Source organism: Pan paniscus, chromosome 20 (assembly GCF_029289425.2).
Source record: "Pan paniscus chromosome 20, NHGRI_mPanPan1-v2.0_pri, whole genome shotgun sequence".
Taxonomy (NCBI): Eukaryota; Metazoa; Chordata; class Mammalia; order Primates; family Hominidae; genus Pan; species Pan paniscus.
The window spans coordinates 26,342,632-26,356,902 of record NC_073269.2 but is presented as its reverse complement, the minus strand read 5'-3'; the positions used below and the strand labels follow the sequence as shown (position 1 = coordinate 26,356,902).

At 37.1% G+C, this 14,271-nt stretch overlaps 1 protein-coding gene across 1 annotated transcript in view; it reads left to right on the top strand.

The window, feature by feature from the left end:
• LOC103783562 (zinc finger protein 100) overlaps nt 1-14,271 on the top strand; it is a 47,704-nt gene that overhangs the window by 27,896 nt on the left and 5,537 nt on the right.

Genomic DNA, 14,271 nt, shown 5'->3' with positions numbered 1-14,271 from the left:
TTTTTTTTTTTTTTTTTGGCTGTCACGTAGGAGCATCTTCTGTCTTATGCTTTTAAATTCTTTAAAGATTCTACTTTCCTTTTGGTGATCTTCCTTCAGGTTTACAGTGAGAGCCAGAGTCCTTTTCAAGGCATGTAAAAGACTGCACAATCTCCCTGCTTTTCCATTATTTGGGGGGACACACAGATATCTGCATAATTTTGGGAAACTCTATGTTAAACTATTTTTTAGTTCTCTTTTTTCATCATGTCTGAAATGTGTGAAAGTAGTGTTTTCTGTTCCGTTGTTTTGTTTGTTAATCTTTTTGCACATTCCATCCTGTTTTTATTACTATATTCTTGAAATATAGTTAGAAATTATAAAGTATAATACCCCTCTGCTTTGTTCTTTTGCCTCAAGATTGCTTTGGCTATTTGAAGTTTATTGCAGTTTCTTATAAATTTTAGAATTGTATTTTTTATTACTGTGGAAAAAAATGCCACTGGAATTTTAATAGGAAGTTTATTGGAGCTATAGATTACTTTAGATAATATGACACTTTAACAATATTTATTCTTTCAATCCATGGACATGAAATATTTTAAAATTTGTGTCTTCAATAATTTATTTCATTGATATATCTTTTTTGTTTTATTTTGTTTTGTTTTTTGAGACGGAGTCTCGCTCTGTCATCAAGTTGGAGTGCAGTGGCGCGATCTTGGTTCACTGCAACCTCCACCTCCTGGGTTCAAGCAATCTTCCTGCCTCAGCCTCCTGAGTAGCTGCGACTACAGGCACATGCCACCACGCCAAGCTAATTTTTTAAATTTTTAGTAGAGATGGGGCTTCACCATGTTGGCCAGATGATCGTGATCTGTTGACCTCTTGATCTGCCTGCCCCAGCCTCCCAAAGTGTTGGGATTACAGTCGTGAGCCACTGTGCCTGGTCTATCTTATATCTTTTATTGTAAAGATTTTTTTTACCTTCTTGGTTAAATTTCCTCTCAGAAATTTATTATTTTAATGCTATTGTAAATAAGATTGTTTTCTTTATTGTATCAGATGGTTAAAATGTATGGAACAGTAGTTTATACTTGTATGTTAATTTTATATTTTGCTAATTTACTGAGTGTATTCATTACTTTAGACAAATTTCAATGTAGTGTTTATGGTTTTTTTATATATAAGATCATATGATCCACAAAAAGTAACTTACTTTTCTTCAATTTCAGTGGCTTTTTAAAAATGTTTTTGACTCATCATTCTGCCACTTACTTCCAGTCCTACGTTAAAATAGAAGCATTGACAATGGGCACAATATAGTTTTGCATTGGTGTCTGTGAATTTGATGGAGGAAATACCTCTTCAACTTTTGTGTTTTTGTTTTTTGTTTTTTGTTTTTTGAGACGGCGTTTCACTGTTGTTGCCCAGGCTGGAGTGCAATAGCGCGATCTCAGCTCACTGCAACCTCTGCCTCCCGGGTTCAAGCAATTCTCTGTCTCAAAAAAAAAAAAGAAAAAGAAAAAGAAAAATTAATGGTTGTAAAAACACGTAACATAAAATTTACCATCTTAAATCTTTTTTTTTTTTTTTGGGGGGGGGACAGAGTCTTGCTCTGTCGCCGAGGCTGGAGTGCAATAGCGCGATCTCGGCTCACTGCAACCCCCACCTCCTGGGTTCAAGCAATTCTCCTGCCTCAGCGTCCCGAGTAGCTGGGAATATAGGTGCCCGCCACCATGCCTGGGTAATTTTTTCTATTGTTAGAAGAGACAGGGTTTCACCATGTTCTCCAGGTTAGTCTTGAATTCCTGACCTCAAGTGATCGCTCCGCCTCAGCCTCCCAGAGTGCTGGGATTACAGCATGGGCCACCGCGCCCAGCCTACCATTTTAAATTTCTTTAAGTGTACATTTCAAGGCCAGACATGGTGGTGCCTCACAACTGTAATCCCAGGATTTTGGGAGGTCAAGAAAGGAGGATCACTTGAGCCCAAAAGTTTGAGACCAGCCAGGGCAACACAGGGAGATTCCCTTTCCACAAAATTATTTTAAAAATTGCCAGGCATGGTGGTATGCACAAGTGGTTTCAGCTACTTGGGAAATTTGAGAGAAGAGAATTACTTGAGCCTGGAAGTTTGAGGCTGAAGTGAGCCATAATTGTGCCACTGCACTCCAGCTTGGGTGACAGAGTGAGACTGTCTCAAAAAAAAAACGTTTTACATGCCAGGTGTGGTGGCTCATGCCTGTAATCCCAGCACTTTGGGATGCTGAGGTGGGCAGACCACCTGAGGTCAGGAGTTCAAGACCAGCCTGACCAACATGGTGAAACCCCATCTCTACTAAAAATACAAAAATTAACGGGGTCTTGTGACAGGTGCCTGTAATCCCAGCTACTCGGGAGGCTGAGGCAGAAGAATTCCTTGAACCTGGGAGCCAGAGGTTGCAGTGAGCCAAGATTGCCCCTTGCACTTCAGCCTGGGCAACAAGAGCAAAACACCGTCTCAAAAAATAATAATAATAATAATAATAGTAATAATAATAATTGCATTTTAGCCATGGTAAGTATGTTCACATTGTTATGCAAAAGACTTACAGAAATTTTACATCTTGTGAAACTAAAACTAAATACCCATTAAGTAACAACAACCCATTTTACCCTCTCCCCAGCCCTTGACAAACACCCTTCCACTTTCTGTTTTTATGAGTGTGACTATTTAAGATATCTCATATAAGTGGAATCATACAGTGTCCATCATTTTGTTTCTGGATTATTTCAGATGACATAATATTCTCAAAGTTTGTCTTAAAATTGACAAGATTTTCTTCTTTAAGTCTGTATAATATTCCATTTTATGTATATGTTACATTTTTGATGTGTTCATAAATCAAGAGACACCCGGGTTGCCTCAGCCTTTTGACTTTTGTGAGTACTGGTACAATAATCATAGATGTTCAAATATGTCTTCTAGGTCTTTTGTTGCATATTTTGAATATAGATTCATTAATGGAGTTGCTGTATTTGATAATAATTCCACTTTTAATTATTTGAGAAATGTAACATTTTAAAATAATGACTGCAACTTTGTTTTCTACCAACAATCAACAGAGGTTTCATTTTCATTGCATCATCAACAGAGTTGGCGTCTTTAAAAAATTTATAGTGGCCATTGTAATGGATGTGAGGTGATTTCATTTTTCATTTTTATTTTTACGTGTTTCTCTACAAATTATTAATTTGTAATTTGGTCAGGCTGGTCTTCAACTCCTGACCTCAGGTGATCCACCCACCTCAGCCTCCAAAGTGCTGGGATTACAGGTGTGAACCACTGCACCTGGCCCGAATATTAACTCTTATCACATGTGACTTGCAAATATTTTCACCCATTTCTTATGAGGCATTTTTACACAGTTGAATGTTTTTTTTTTCTAATGTGGATAAATTTTGAAGTAGCGTGTAGTTAATTTTTTCTGTTTTTCTGTTGTTGCTCATGCATTTAATGTTGTATCTAAGAAAATGGTGCCAAGACCCATGTCATGACTTTTTTCTATTTTGTTCTAAGAGATTTGTTAGTTTTTTTAATGTAAGTATTTTATTGAAAACATTTTTTATATACGGTTCAAGGAAATGATCCAACTTTATCAGTGTTGACATTTAGTTCTTAACATTATTTTTTGAAAAGATTATCTTTTCTCTATTGTGTGTTCATGGCAGCTTTGTGGAAGATCATTTAATCATATACACAAGGGTTCATTTCTGAACTCTCTATTCTGCTCTTTCGTCTGTTTATCTGTCTTTGTATCAGTACCATACTGTTTTTGTTATTGTAGCTTTTAATGTTTCAAAATCAGGAAGTATAATGCCTGTTTGTTCTTTTCATGGGTGTTTGGTTAGTTATAGTTCACAATCACATTTAAAAATTTTAAAGAATATTTCTGTAATAACTGTGCTATTGAGATTTTTATAGAGATTGTACTGAATTTGTTCACCTCTGTAGGTTGTATTGGCATCTTAACAAAATTAAAATTTTTGACCCTTGAGCAGGAATATGTTGAAGAATGTGTTTTAATTTAATTTTATTTTATTTTATTTATTAGAGACAGAGTTTATTTATTAGAGACTAGCCTATGTTGCCTAGGCTAGTTTCCAACACCTGTGCTCAAGCAGGTCTCTTGCCTCAGCCTCCCAAAATGGTAGTATTACAGGTGTGAGCCATTGCACTCAGCCCATGTGTTTTATTTTTAGATATTGTTGGAGTTGCCAGTTTTACTTTTGCTTTTAATTCCTAGTTTTATTCAGTTTTGGTCAGATACCATGCAGTGCATGATTTTGGTCTTCTTAAATTTATTTGTTGTTGTCGTTTTCAGACATGATCATACTCCGTCACCCAGGCTGGAGTATAGTGTCATAATTTTGGCTCACTGCAACCTCAGCCTCCTTGACTCAAGTGATCTTTACACTTCAGCCTCCTGAGTAGCTGAGACTATGGACATGCACTACCATGCCTGGCTAATTTTTTGATTATTTCTAGGGACAGGCTCTCACTATGTTACTGACACTGGTCTTATACTTGTGGTCCCAAGTGATCCTCTCACTTTTGTCTTCCAAATTTTTGAAATTATACATATTAGCCACTACGTATTCTTTAGTAAGACTTGTTATGTGTTCTAACAGAATACATCAGGTGCAAATAAGAATATTGTATATTATTTTGCTTTTAACTGAAAAATTTTGTACATGTCTGTTAAGCCTAGTTTGTCTGTGATATGGTTTGGATGAACGTTCTGCAAACCTCATGCTGCGATGTAATCCCCAATGTTGGATGTGGAACCTAGTAGGGAGGTGTTTAGGTCATGGGGACGAATGTCTCATAAATGCCTTGGCACCAGCCTTTTGATAATCAGAAAGTTTATACTTCATTAATTCAAATGAGAGCTGGTTCATTAAAAGAATGAACCTTTTTTATTTTTTTGAGATGGAGTTTCACTCTGTAGTCTAGGCTGGAGTGCAATGGTACCATCACGGCTCACTGCAACCTCCACTTCCCTGATTCAAGCAATTTTCTTGCCTCAGCCTCCCAAGTAGCTGGGATTATAGGCACCCGCCACCATGCCCAGCTAATTTTTGTAGTTTTTTAGTAGAGATGGGATTTCACCATGTTGGTCAGGCTGGTTTCGAACTCCTGACCTCATCGACCTCCCAAAGTGCTTGGATTACAGGCGTGAGTCTCTGCGCCTGGCCTGAACCTGGCTTTTTCACCTTACACTTGCTCTTTTTCTTACCACATCCAGTTTCCATTCTCTGTATATGACTAGTCAGTTCTCCCAGAACCATTTATTAAATAGGGAGTTCTTTCCTTATTGCTTGTTTTTGTCAGGTTTTTCAAAGATCAGGCAGTTGTAGATTTGCAGTCTTATTTCTGAGTTCTCTATTCTGTTTCGTGGGTCTATGTGTCTGTTTTTATACCAGTGCCAGGCTGTTTTGGTTACTACAGCCTTGTAGTATAGTTTGAAGTTGGATAGCATGATGCCTCCGGCTTTGTTCTTTTTGCCTAAGATTGTCTTGGCTATATGGGGCCTTTTTGGGTTCCATATTAATTTTAAAATAGTTTTCTCATTCTCCATCAGTTTTTTTTTCTTTTTTTTCTTTTTTTTCTTTTTTTTTTTTTTTGACATAGTGTCACTCTATCGCCCAGGCTGGACTGCAGTGGCACAATCTTGGCTCATTGCAACCTCCACCTCCTGGGTTCAAGCAGTTCCCCTGACTCAGTTTCCTGAGTAGCTGGGATCACAGGCGTGTGCCACCACACCCAGATAATTTTTGTATTTTTAATAGAGATGGGGTTTCACCATGTTGGCCAGGCTGGTCTTGAACTCCTAACCTCAGCTGATCTGCCCGCCTCAGCCTCTCAAAGCGCTGGGATTACAGGCAAGAGCCACTGTGCCCGGCCTGCATCGATATTTATCAGGGATATTGGTTTTAAGTTTTTGTTGTTGTTGTTTTTATATCTCTGCCAGGTTGGATATCAGAATGATGCTGATCTTATAAAATGAGGGAGGAGTTCCTACTTTTCTTTCATTTAAAATGGTTTCAGAAGAAATGGTGCCAGCTCTTCTTTGTACCTCTGGTAGAATTCAGCTGTAAATCCATCTGGTCCTGGGCTTCTTTTGGTTGGCAGCCTACTTATTACTGTCTCAATTTCAGAACTTGTTGTTGGTCTATTCAGGGATTCAACTTCTTCCTGGTTCAGTCTTGGGAGGGTGTAGATGTCCAGTAATTTATCCATTTCTTCTAGATTTTCCAGTTTATGTGCATAGTGGTGTTTATAGTATTTTCTGATGATTGTATTTCCTTTTTTTTTTCTTCTTCTTTTTTTTATTTTTGGAATGAAGTCTCACTCTTGTCCCCCAGGCTGGAGTGTGATGGTGCAATCTCGGCTCACTGCAACATCCGCCTCCTGGGTTCAAGTAATTCTCCTGCCTCGGCCGCATGAGTAGCTGGGATTATAAGCACCAGCCAACTAATTTTTTTTATTTTTTTATTTTTAGTAGAGACAGGGTTTCACTTTGTTGGCCAGGCTGCTCTAGAAGTCCTGACCTCAGGTGATCCACCCACTTCACCCTCCCAAAGTGCTGGGATTAGAGGCATGATCTACCACGCCAAGCCCTGATGATTGTATTAATGTAGGGTCAGTGCTGGTATCTGCTTTATCATTTTTTACTGTGTCTATTTCATTCTTCTCTCTTTTCTTTATTAATCTAGCTAGTGGTCTATCTCTTTTATTTTATTTTTTTTAAACAGCTCCTGGATATATTGATTTTTTTGAAGGAGTTTTTTGTGTCTCTATCTCCTATGGTTCCACTCTGATCCTGGTTATTTTTTGTCTTCTGCTGGCTTTGGGGTTTGTTTGCTCTTGGTTCTCTTTTCCTTTTAGTTGTGATGTTAGGAAGTCAATTTGAGATATTTCTAGCTTTTTGATGTGGGTATTTAGTGCTATATTTTCCCCCTTAACACTACTTTAGCTGCATTCCAGAGATTCTGGTATATTGTCTCTTTGTTCTCATTGGTTTCAAAGAATTTTTTGATTTCTGACTTAATTTTATTATTTACTCAGAAGTCATTCAGGAGTATGTTGTTAAATTTCCATGCAGTTATGTGGTTTTGAGTGAGATTCTTACTCTTGAGTTCTAATTTGATTGCACTGTGGTCTGAGAAACTGTTATGATTTCGGTTCTTTTGAATTTGCTAAGGAATGTTTTACTTCCAATTATGTAATCAATTTTAGAGTAAGTGCCATGTGGCAATTAGAAGAATGTGTATTGTGTTTCTGGCTGGTCAGTTCTGTAAATATCTATCAGGTCCACTTGACCTAGAGCTGAGTCCAAGTCCTGAATGTCCTTGTTATTTTTCTTTCTCAGATATCTGTCTAGTATTGGCAGTGGGGTGTTAAAGTCTCCCACTGTCATTGTTTGGGAGTCTAAGTCTCTTTGTAGGTATCTAAGTATGTTTTATAAATCTGAGTGCTGGCTGGACGTGTGGCTCATGCCTGTAATGCCAGCACTTTTGGAGGCCAAGGCAGGCAGATCCCCTGAGGTCAGGAGTTTGAGACCAGCCTAGACATGGTGAAACCCTGTCTCTATTAAAAATACAAAAATTAGCTGGGCATAGTGGTTGGTGCCTGTAATCCCACCTACTCAGGAAGCTGAGGCAGGAGAATCACTTGAACCTGCGAAGTGAAGGTTGCAGTGAGCCAAGATCGCGCCATTGCACTCTAGCATGGGCGACAGAGTGAGATTCCATCTCAAAAAAATAAATCAATAAGGCCGGGCACGGTGGCTCACGCCTGTAATGCCAGCACTTTTGGAGGCTGAGGCTGGCAGATCATGAGGTCGGGAGATCGAGACCATCCTGGCTAACAAGGTGAAACCCCGTCTCTACTAAAAATACAAAATACTAGCCGAGTGTGGTGGCGGGCACCTGTAGTCCCAGCTGCTCAGGAGGCTGAGGCAGGAGAATGGTGTGAACCTGGGAGGCAGAGCTTGCAGTGAGCCAAGATCATGCCACTGTACTCCAGCCTGGGTGACAGAGTAAGACTCCGTCTCAAAAAAAATCAATCAAGCAAGCAATAAAAACAAATCTGGGTGTTCCTTGAATTGATCCCTTTAGCATTATGTAGTGTCCTTCCTTGTCTTTTTTGATCTTTGTTGGTTTAAAGTCTGTTTTATCAGAAACTATGATTGCAACCCCTGCTTTTTTTCTGATTTTATTTGCTTGGTAAATTTTTCTCCCTTTATTTTGAGGCTATGTGTGTCGTTGCATGTGAGATGGGTCTCTTGAATACAGCACACCAGTGAGTTGACTCTTTAACCAGCTTGCCATTCTGTGCCTTTTTTTTTTTTTTTTTTTTTGAGACAGAGTCTTACACGGTCGCCTAGGCTGGAGTCTGGAGTGCAGTGGCACAATCTTGGCTCACTTCCAGCTCCGCCTCCTGGGTTCATGCCATTCTCTTGCCTCAGCCTCCCGAGTAGCTAGGACTACAGGCACCCACCACCACGCCCTGCTAATTTTTTGTATTTTTAGTAGAGACGGGGTTTCACCGTGTTAGCTAGGATGGTCTCGATCTCCTGACCTCATGATCCACCCACCTTGGCCTCCCAAAGTTCTGGGATTAATTGGAGCATTCAGTCCATTTAAATTTAAGGTTAATATTGTTATGTGTGAATTTGATCCTGTTCTCATGGTGCTAGCTGGTTATTTTGCAGACCTGTTGACGTAGTTGTTTCGTAGTGTCATTGGTCTTTGTACTTCAATGTGTTTTGCATTTGCTGGTAGTGGTTTCTTCTTTTCATATTTAGTGCTTCTTTCAGGAGCTCTTGCAAAGCAGGCCTAGTGGTGATGAATTCCCTCAGCATTTGTTTGTCTGAAAATGATTTCATTTCTCCTTCACTATGAAGCTTAGTTGCTGGATATTCTGGGTTAGAAATTCATTTTTTTTAAGAATGCTGAATATTGGCCCCCAATGTCTTCTGGCTTGTAGGGTATCTTTTTAGAGGTCCACTTTTACTCTGATGGGCTTCCCTTTCTGGGTGACCTGGCCTTCCCTTTGGCTGTCCTTATCATTTTTTCCTGAAGTTTAACCTTGAATAATCCGATAATTATGTGTCTTGAGGTTGATCTTCTCATGGAGTATCTTACTGGGGTCCTCTGGATTTTCTGAATTTGAATGATGGCCTGTCTTGTTAGGTTGGAAAAGTTTTTCTCGATGATATCCTGAAGTATGTTTTCCAACTTGGTTCCATTCTTTCCCTCTCTTTAGTGTACTGCAATCAGTTGTAAGTTTGGTCTGTTTACATAATCCAATAGTTCTCGAAGATTTTTTTCATTCCTTTTTATTTTTATTTTTTCAATTTTATCTGCCTTATTTCAGCAAGGTAGTCTTCAAGCTCTGAAATTCTTTTTCCTGCTTGGTCTACTCAGTTACTGATACTTGTGGTTGCATTGTGAGGTTCTCATGTTGTTTTTCAGTTGCATCAGGTCGTTTATGTTCCTCTCTAAACTGGTTATTCGGGTTAACAGCTCCTGTAATGTTTTTCATGGTTCTTAGCTTTTTTGCATTGGGTTAGAACATGCTTCATTAGCTCACTGAAGTTCATTATTGCCCACCTTCTGAAGCCTACTTCTGTCAATTTATCCATCTCAGGCTTCTCCCGGTTCTGTGCTCTTGCTGGAAATAGTTTTGATTATTTGGAGGAGTAGGACACTCTGGGTTTTTGAGTTTTCAGCATTTTTTTGTTGATTCTTCTGATCGTCATGAGTTTATCTAGCTTTGGTCTTTGAGGCTGCTGACCTTTGGATGGGGTTTTTGTGGGGACATTTTTGTTGATGCTGCTGTGGTTGCTTTCTGTTTTTCCTTTAACAGTCAGGCCCCTCTTCTGTAGGGCCGCTGTGATTTGCTTGGGATCCACTTCAGATCCTATTTGCCTGGGTTTCTCCCACACCTGGAGGTGTCACCAGTGGAGTGTGTAGAACAGCAGAGAGAACTGCCTGCTCCTTCATCTGTAAGCTTTATCCCAGATGGGCACTGAGCTGATGACAGTGGGAATACTTCTTTATAAGTTGTCTTACAATGCCTGTTGTGGGGGTGGTCCTCACTCAGTCAGGATGCACAGGATTCAGGAACCACTTAACAAGGCACTCTGGCTGCTTCTTGGTGAAGGGGGTGTGCTTCACTGGGAGAAATTCCATACATCTGGACTGCCCAGATTCCTCAGCCAGCAGGGGGAAAGACTAAGTCTGCTGATCTGCAGAAATCACCTCATTGTTACTATTTTGTGTTTCTTGTAGATATGTCTTTTCTCATTTCCTGTGTTACTACCTTAATTTTTGCTTGTTTTAATTTTGTTGTGAGTTGCTTTGATTATTTTTTATTTTGTTTTGCATACTTTCCAGAAGTATAATGTAATCATCTTGAAATATAATGTAACCATATTGAAAAACAGATTACATAAAACATCTTAAAGTTAAAACAATGTATTTTAATCTCATCACACCTTCAATTAGGTACAAAACCTGTTGTTATATTTTCCAATTAGTTATTAATATTAAAAACCATATTATCTTACATTGTGTATCTATTAACAGATTTATGCAGATTTATATCTTGTTTTTTATATCTAAAGAAGAACTGTAAGGGTTTTATGTGCATCATTATGATAGTAAAAAATTCTATATGTGTCTGTATTTACATTTAATAGAGAGTTTTATATTTATACATTTTTTAGATACTTCTGGCGTCATTTTGTTCTTCAACATAATGGACTCATTTTAGCATTTCTTTTTGTTTATATGCAGAGTTTCACTATGTTTCTCTGGCTGATCTTGAACTACTGGTCTCAAGTGATCTATCTGCCTTGGCTTCCTAAAGCTTTAGAATTACAGGCCTGAGCCACTGTGCCTGGCCACCATGTAACATTTTATGTAGGACTGTGGTAGTTGTAATAAATGCCCTGAATTTTTATTTTGGAAAGTAACCTTATTTTTATCTTGTTTTTGAAGTAAAATAATTTTGAATTAAATATTGGTTAGAAATTTTTTTGTTACATCAAAATTTGGGAAGTTCTCAGCCTTTTTTGTCTTCAAGTTACCTCTGTATTACTTTTTCCCTATATTCTTCTAAGATTCATTTGATGAATATATTGATCTACTTGATGGCATCCAATACGTTTTACATTCCATATTTTAATTTTGTGTTATATATTTTATATATATTATATATTTTTTTTATATTGTGTTATATATTTTAAGGTATGACACCTAACACCAGTTGCTTGTGTTTTGGTGTTTTATTTTATATTGTCATTGTGTATGACAGTGTTTAACTCTGTACAATTTAAGACAGTGTCTAGCCAAATCAAATATAAATCAGCCATGTGTCTACTGCCAATATAATTACCTCTGTGTTTGTTTGCCTCTACAAATATCATCTCTGTTTATTTTATGACTTGTATATTTGTTGTGTAGGTTTGTTGTAAATGGTCGTTCAATCTTGGCTAGGTGACCAGTTATAAAAATTCTCCTAATTTCAATATCTGTTGTGAATCTACATTACTTCTATGTGGGAGAAACACTTTGGGATTTGAAGATAATATTGAAACTATTGTAACTGTATCTTTCTTGGTATTAATTGTTCATTTTTACTTGTCAAAAACACATAAAATATTAGCAAATTTTTTTTTTGAGACAGAGTCTCGCTCTGTCGCCAAGACTAGGGTGTAGTGGCGGGATCTTGGCTTGCTGCAACCTCCGCCTCCTGGGTTCAAGTGATTCTTTTGCCTCACTGTGTTGGCCAGGCTGGTCTCGAACTCCTGACCTTGTGATCCGCCCACCTTGGCCTCCCAAAGTGCTGGGATTACAGATGTGAGTCCCGGCACCAGGCCCATTATCAAATATTTTTTAATATTCTGTTTATTCCTCTTAATTATATTGATAATGTTATGCAGCATACCCCTAGAATGTTTTATCTTGCAAAGCTAAATCTCAATGTACAACAACCAATTTGTCTGATGTTCTGGCACTTTGCAAACACCACTTTGTTTTCTATTTCTAAGAATGTGACTGCTTCATGTGTCTCATACAATCTCTGTCTCATTGTGGCTAGCTTATTTTATTTTGCATAATGTCATCAAGCTTTATTTTTAGAGTTATTAGAATATTTCCTGCTTTTTAAATCCTGGATGATATTCCAGTATTTTTATATTGCAAATTATATCTATTGGATAATTTGGTGACAGAAAGTTGCATTGCCGGGCACGGTGGCTCATGCCTGTAATCCCAGCACTTTGAGAGGCTGAGGCAGGCGGATATCAAGGTCAAGAGATCGAGACCATCCTGGCCAACATGGTGAAATGCTGTCTCTGCTAAAAATACAAAAATTAGCCAGGCATGGTGGCACACACCTGTAGTCCCAGCTACTCAGGAGGCTGAGGCAGGAGAATCACTTGAACCCAGGAGGCGGAGGTTGCAGTGAGCCAAGATCATGCCACTGCACTCCAGCCTGGGCAACAGTGCAAGACTCCATCTCAAAAAAAAAAAAGAAAAAGGAAAGAAACTTGCATTGCTTTTACCTATTGGTAAAAAATGCTGCAATAATTATGGATATGAAAATAACTCTTCATATAACCATATATGTGAAAGTTTCTATAGATGTGGCATTCTATTTTATTAGTCTGCTTTTTAACCATTATACCAAATTGTTTTAATTATGTAGCTTTGCAATGTGCTTTTAAATCAGGAACTATAATGCCTTCAACATTTTCTTTTTTTTGAAGACTCTTGGGTACTTTATTGTCTCTTGACATTTTATATACTTTTGGGGTTGTTGTTTCTAGTTCCTCAAAAATGCAATGAGAAATTTTTAACAACATTGCACTAAATCTGTAGATTACTTTGAAAAGTATGGACATTTTCAAAATATCTATTATTTCTATGTTTGAACAGGAGCATGCTCAAGAGTGTGTTGTTTAATTTCCATATATTTGTAAATTTTTAATTGTTTTTCTATTATTGTTTTATACTCCCATTTTGTTCATATAATATAATCCATACAATTTCAGTCTTAACAAATGTGTTAAGACTTCTTTTTTGGCCTAACGTGGTCTATTAAGGAGAATGTTGTATGATCAATTGAGAAGCATGTGTATCCCGATATTGTTGAGGAATCTTCTCTATACCTCTGTTAGAAATAATTGTTTTATACTGCCTTCACGTCCTCTCTTCACTTACAAATATTCTGTTTTGATTTATTTTTATTACAGAAAGTAAGTTTTTGAAATGTCCTACTATAGTATTGCTGTCTAGATGTTTCTTCAGTTCTATCAATATTTGCTTTATGTATTTGGAACCTTAATGTGAGATACACACACACACACACACACATTTGACTTAGGTTATCAGTAAATGAATCTATTATTGTTTAATGCCCTTCTTTGTCTCTTTGCAGTTTTGACTTGCAGTACATTTTATAAAATATGAAAGTTTTTCATGTAAGATGTAGCTTATGTAATATTATTTTGACCTCTTCTCTCATTTGGTTAATATTTACATGCAATATCTACATCCATCTTGCCACTTTCAGTTTTTTTTTAATCAATAGATCTCAGCTTACTGTCGTAGAAAGGCAAGTTGGATCTCAGTTTTTTAAATATTTAAATAAATCTCTTTATTGAAAAAGTATGTCTCTTGATTGGAAAGTTAAAGATACATATTTAAATAATTTTCTGAAACAGACATACTAATGTTATTTTATTAATTGTTTTATTTGATTCTTATATCTTGGTCACTCATTTTCTCTCTGTCTTTGTATCTTTTTATTTTTATATTGATATGCTTTTACTTCTTATTTTGTTTTGTGTATCTATACACACATGTTCTTTTTTGGACCTTGGGGATTACGTAAACCTCTAAAAGATATAACAGTATATTTCAATCTGGTAAAAAGGAACTTCAGTTGCATGCACATTTTTTTTCTCATTACATCTCCCCTCAAATTTGTCATTGATTTTGCTAATTATATCTTTTTATGTTGTATATTTATTAACAGATGTTTATAATGATTTCTCTGATTTTCACTTTCAAATTTTAGAGAATAATTTAAAATGCTTTCTGCACCATTATGATAATGCTAAGAAATTCCATTTTGGTGTATGTGCATATACTTAGAAGTAAAAGTATATATGTGCATATAATCTTTCCCAGAAAGTAATGTATTTTTTTGTTGTTTTTTGTTTTTGTTTTGTTT